This window comes from Camelina sativa, chromosome 14, assembly GCF_030686135.1.
Source record: "Camelina sativa cultivar CO46 ecotype springtype chromosome 14, ASM3068613v1".
Lineage (NCBI taxonomy): Eukaryota > Viridiplantae > Streptophyta > Magnoliopsida > Brassicales > Brassicaceae > Camelina > Camelina sativa.
The window spans coordinates 21586452-21592451 of NC_141893.1; positions in this window are offsets into that span (position 1 = coordinate 21586452).

Genomic DNA, 6000 nt, shown 5'->3' on the forward strand with positions numbered 1-6000 from the left:
AAACTTCAAGAGTTGGGTCTTCATTCAACTATCTATCTTTATTTTGTTTTAGTCTTAAGAATAATCAATACTTGGCTTTGTTACCAAGTTTCTTATCCCTATATAAACTCATGTAATCTCATTTGAGAATCAATCAATCAATTTTCCTTTTCATTTTATGAGTCTATCTCTTTGTTCTTTGTCTAGAACACTTCCTTGTTTCTTGGTGTGTAATATCCAAGCAACATCCTCCTCTTGATGGACTAGTGTGTCATATCTAGCAGCGATTGGAGTTGGGAATATCAGCAGCCTTCCGCAACTGCTGTGCGACCCCTCAATCCATTAAATCTCCCTTGTTGCACCTTGCACCTTGGCGAGTTTCTATCCTTTGTAATCCGGCTGAGTGATCCTTGAATTTGGGTGTATCAGTGTCACAGTGTCACTCATTCTTTGAAAATCAAGGGCTTGAAGAAGATCCAGGAATATAAGATCAATTACTTGAAAAAGCTTGTATAATGTTTTCGTTTATGTTTTAAGATTCTTAATTCTATGTTTTAGTAAAATAAAACATTATGGTAAAAGAAGAAAAATAATAAATAAGGCTAAAACTATATAAATATTAAACAAATATAAATGTGAGTTTAAAAACATAACCGTCAAAATGAAAATTTAGATTAAAAAAATATTATGGATATTATGGCAAAAAGACTCACTCTAAGATAAAAGTAATATTGAATGAAAAGTCATAATAAATAGAGATAACCTTGTAAATATTTTTGTATGTATAACAAGATAAGATATTTTATGAAAAATTATAGTAAAGAGTAACAAGCATCATAAAATTTATTGATATTTTATGACAACCCGTCCCGTAGATCCCACTAGCCCCTCCCCTCCCCCCCGGCTAGCTGCCCCTATGGACCCCAAGCTGGTCCTGCAGGGCATCGATCTTAACCCCTTACCGTGGAAAGGAACTCACATCCAAATCCACCAGTAGGTTAGGTCAATTGGTGATAAGATATGTCAAATATAACCATTGGAATGAAAAGTTATTAATAAGATATGGTGAAAAAATACAACTTTACAATGAACAGACGCAACTGTATGATTCTTTATGGTAAAAGACACAATTCTACAATGAACAGACACAACCATATGATTTTTTTCAAAATAAATATTACAAATTTAATTCATAAGAAAGTATGACAAAAAATCACAATTGTTTATGATATTTATTTAAATTGTTAATATTATATAGATTATATCTGAGCTGTCTTTTTTCTTCTTTCTTATTTGGCTGGAAATAGTAGTGGAAATTTTAAAACTTAGGACCAAATTCAGATATTCGATGCTACTCTTTCTAATTCCCACTGGTTCTCTATGATTGATACATATATGATTTAAGTAAACATGACTCCTTTTCTCCTTATCATTTGTTTCTTTAACAATATTGAACACGAAAGTAAAATAATTCACCAACCCATTCGTAAAATATTATTCTCTCTCAGGCATTAATATCGAGGAACCAACTTCGAAAACCTCTTCCGATGCCGGTGGAGCTCTTGCTCACCGGCGTCAGGACCTCTTTACCTGCGGCGCCCTCTCGGTTATCGCCTCTCTCGCTTCTTTAAGTTTTTCCCCATTTAATTTTCTTTTTTGGTTACAAATCTCCCCTCTCGCCTCAGATCCCGGCGAGTTTTTTTAGACAAAGACAAAAAGCGCAGGAGGCTTCCGGTGAACCCCCTTCTTCTTTCTCTAATTAATTCAGCCGGCGTAAATGATCCACAAACAGCCAACATGCTTAACTCCAGATCTGGATGTCTGCTTTCCACCGAAAAAGCTTATTTTGAGGCACCGAAGTTAGCAGACGAGCTCCTCTTTGGACCATCTGCTTCTTCCCACCCATTGGAGACGTCGACGACACAAGGTGTCTCCTTCTACAGGCGAAGCTTTAATCCTTCCAATTACGGACTGTTTTTATGGTCTCTCATCCCAGCCAATGACCTTTCTTCCGGTTTGCTTTTGCTGAAGCCCTGTCCACCAGAGATGACCCGTCTCTTGCAAATCTACCCACCATCTCCAGACAATCGCTGCCGCATGCTCTTTCCAGCTAGGTCAACCATTAAGGAAAGAGTTTTTCCTCTGGTGGGCCTTCTATCTGTTGACGGCCCATTAACGGTTCACCAAACCAAGCCCACAACAAAAAATTTCAGGTATGATTATTTTTATCTCTTGTGGACATCAATCTCTAGCCAATGGTGTTGTCAAGATTACGACCTCTATGATTTCCATCTGAGTAGTAATTCATCATTGTTGCGTTGGTGTCACTTGATATCCTTGAAAATCCTCTTAACAGTAAACATTTTGGAGCTCAGGTCTGTTGTTTACTTGTCCGTGTCTTGTCGATTGCAAACTTTTTGTGGAATTCTTGATCACTATTTTCATGGTAGAGAGGATCCACCTGTTTTGTTACGGCTTTACACCTATTTTTTGGTACATGTTAGTAGCTACATTGGTGAAATTTATTGCTCCCAATACCCTACAACCATCCTCTCGTCCGAAGCCCAGATCTATTGTTTATCTGTTAGTGTCTCACCCGACTACATAATCTGTGTGGAATTCTTGGTCACCATTTTCATGGCAGAGAGAATCCACCTATTATGTTACAGTTTTACACCTATTGCTTGCGAATCCTGATTTTAGCTTCAACGGTGAGCCTCACTTCTCCTAAGTTTTTGAAGTCTCATGATGTTTTGGTTCTGATTTCAAATTACCGAGGATGTGATTATGGTCTCAGAGTTTTCTCTACCAACAATCACCTCTCGACAATTCTAGCCAACTACTTCAAGCACCACTTGATCAAGCAAACCACCGTCAACACTTCCAACACCATCCAAGCCTTTGCCCCCTGAATCCCTGCCATGGCAATGCTTCTGCTAGTACTCCTCACTCTGATGTTTATATATTTTGCCCTGTTTTCCCCTAATATATTCACATCTTTTGCATGATTTTCTATCTCATTTGTCCATTATTGCATAGTTTTAGAACTGTTTATGCATTAGAGTAGATTTGCATTGCATTTGCATAGTTTCTTGCATAAACAGGTGATTTTGGATCCTAAAGAGCATGGAAGTGATGCTGAAGCAGATTGGAGCTGTCAAGAGAAGGAAACAAGGGATTTGGAGCTGAAGACTCAAGGTCCGGAAGTCCACTCGACCACCCACTCGACCAAGCACTCGGCCGTGTGCGGAGAAGGACTCGACCGGATGGGAGAAGCAAAAGAAGAAGCCACTCGACCAGCACTCGACCGAGCACCTGGTCGAGTTGACCGAGCCACCCACTTATTTTGTCTTTTAACATTTTTAGGGCTTCTCTTCCTTTTCCTATAAAAGGCCTTGTACTCTGCAGCCACAAAAGGAGAGACTTTTTAGAGTACAATTCTAGACCTAGTATTTACCCTTTTGGGGAATTATTCCTTTTTGCTTAGACCTTTTAGCCACTTTTGTTTATTTTCTAAGAAATTTTTTGATACTTGTTGGTTTCATAACTTTCAAAGTATTAAGAATTTGAGTTTGATTTCTTCTTCAATATTGTAGATCTTCATCTCATCTTTCTAATCATGCAAGTTTCATTGATTTCTGGGTTTATGACTTTGTTCATCATGTTTTGTGATTGTGAGTAGTGGTTTAGGATCTTAAGGATGGGTTAGGTTGGATGATGGTTGTGGTTGTTTAGATTGGTCAAGTTTGTTTGTTATAGATCTCTTCTAGGCTAGTTATGCTCTATGCTAATCTTATATCTGAGAGGGTAAGGTTAGATCTTAAGATTCTTAGCATCACACCAATGTCTAAGTTGTTAGATAAAGCTAGATCTAGAGATTATCATGAAGCATGCTAAGAGATTAGATGTTTTGTTGATTTTTGACAATAATGATCTTGGTTTTAATGCCTGCTTTTATATGATCTTTGCTAGTGAGAGCTAGACTGGGAATATCTTAGCTTGATTGTTATTGCCATGAGAATGGATTAACATGTATTAGAAGATCATTGTCTAGAGATAGCTCATTGTTGATTGAGGTTTGTTGACCAATTTAGATAGCCATAGCTTGAGTCCATCCCATGAATCCATCCTTAAGACCTTTCTTTGTTTATTGATTTCCTTTTTAAGTATTGTTAATTGATTGCTGCTTGCTCTGTTTCAATATTTGCTCTGTTTCTGGCATTCGCTCATCCACTCGACCATCCACTCGATCGAGCATCCGATCGAGTGCTTGCTCGAGCTCATTCCAGAGTTCCTGTTTTATGTTCTGCATCTTTCTGTTTCATTCCCTGTCTCATTCTAGTTGCATTTCCTGTTGCATTCATTTAGTTTTTGTTTAATCCTGTGGCATTACTTAGTTTGTTTACTATAATTTATGTTCATGTTTCATTTCATTATTGCTTTAATCATTCTGTTTACTTTTCATTTAGTATCCTGTTTTAGTAGGTTTACATTCTGCATTTCATAATCATCATTAGGTTGTTAGTGACAAACATCCTTCATATTTGGCTTAACTTAGATGAGTATTCATATCCTGATTGCTTGCATCACACTCATTATGGTTTGACATCCTTTATGCTACAACTACATAAGGGTAATTGAAACACCTTGCATCCATCTCTATATTCATCATCATATCATATCATCCATCATCATCACCCATAGAGACCGAGTTTCATGTAGTAAAAGGCATACATCCCTCGCAGAATCCAGCTGGAATTAAATTTATGATGCCGAAGATCTGGAGGTTAGATGGAATAATCAACAGTCGAATCAATGAAGATGGTACAGTTCAGTTCTTTTTTAGGCAAGCTCATCACCTTAATACTGTTTATGAAGGAGGTCCTTGGACATACAAAGACTGGCTGGTTATAGTAGATAAGTGGACTAGAAGACATTTCCCAGATTATCTTCGAGTCATCAAATTCTGGGTTAAAATTCATAATATACCAGATGACTCCAGAAACAATAGAGCAATCACTGAAATTGGGGAAGTCTTAGGGCCAGTAGAAGAGGTTGTCATCCAAGAACCAAACAATAATCAAGCTGGAGAGGTCATGGTGCGTGTCAAGATAGATGCAAGTAGTAGAATAATCTTCACCCGTTTCTTTCGCTTTGAAGACAGAGAGAACCCATTCTCATACGCTTTACTTTTGATAAGCTCAGAAAATTCTGCTATACTTGCGGTAGCCTCTCTCATATTGCTGAAAACTGTTCATTTCAAGCACAGGAAATGGAAAACAACCTCCTTCCAGACACTGCAGAAGAAGTCATGGGTGATGCAGCTACTTCAAATTTCAACATTGGACCATCTGAGCAAACCCAACAGTTGGAGCATCAAGAAGAGCCCATGGATTTTGCAACGCGGGAAATACCACTGTCATCAATCCCTGTTGCAACAAGTGGCAGAGGCATTGAATGTAAGTCTGCTCCAGTAAGTGAAGACGAAGGAACATCCAACTCAAAAAGAAAAGTAGATGATCTTCTTACAGGAAAAGCTTCAGGGGAGGTGGTAACCCCGAAGCCACCAACCCCACCATGAGAATATTACACTGGAATTGTCAGGGTTTGAGGAACCCCCTAACAATTCCATATATGAAGGATATCAATAGAAAGTATAATGTTTATATCCTGTTCCTCGTAGAGACTAAGAATCAAGATACATATGTACAACAGCTTGGTAAAGACCTCCACTTTTCTCACCATTTTTTTATCTCCCCTAACGGTCTCAGTGGAGGACTAGCTATTTTTTGGCGGAATACGGTAAAGTGTGATTTTCTCTCATCTCCGACACTTTACCATACGGATATATATATCACCGATGGGCCAACTACTTTTTGGTTGACATATGTCTATGGAAATCCTAAGAGAAAACCAAGACAGCTACTTTGGAATGCAATGGAGAACATGGTGAAGAATGACATTTACCAAGGCAAGCCTAGGGTGGTATTAGGTGACTTCAATGAGATTGAAAACAATCTG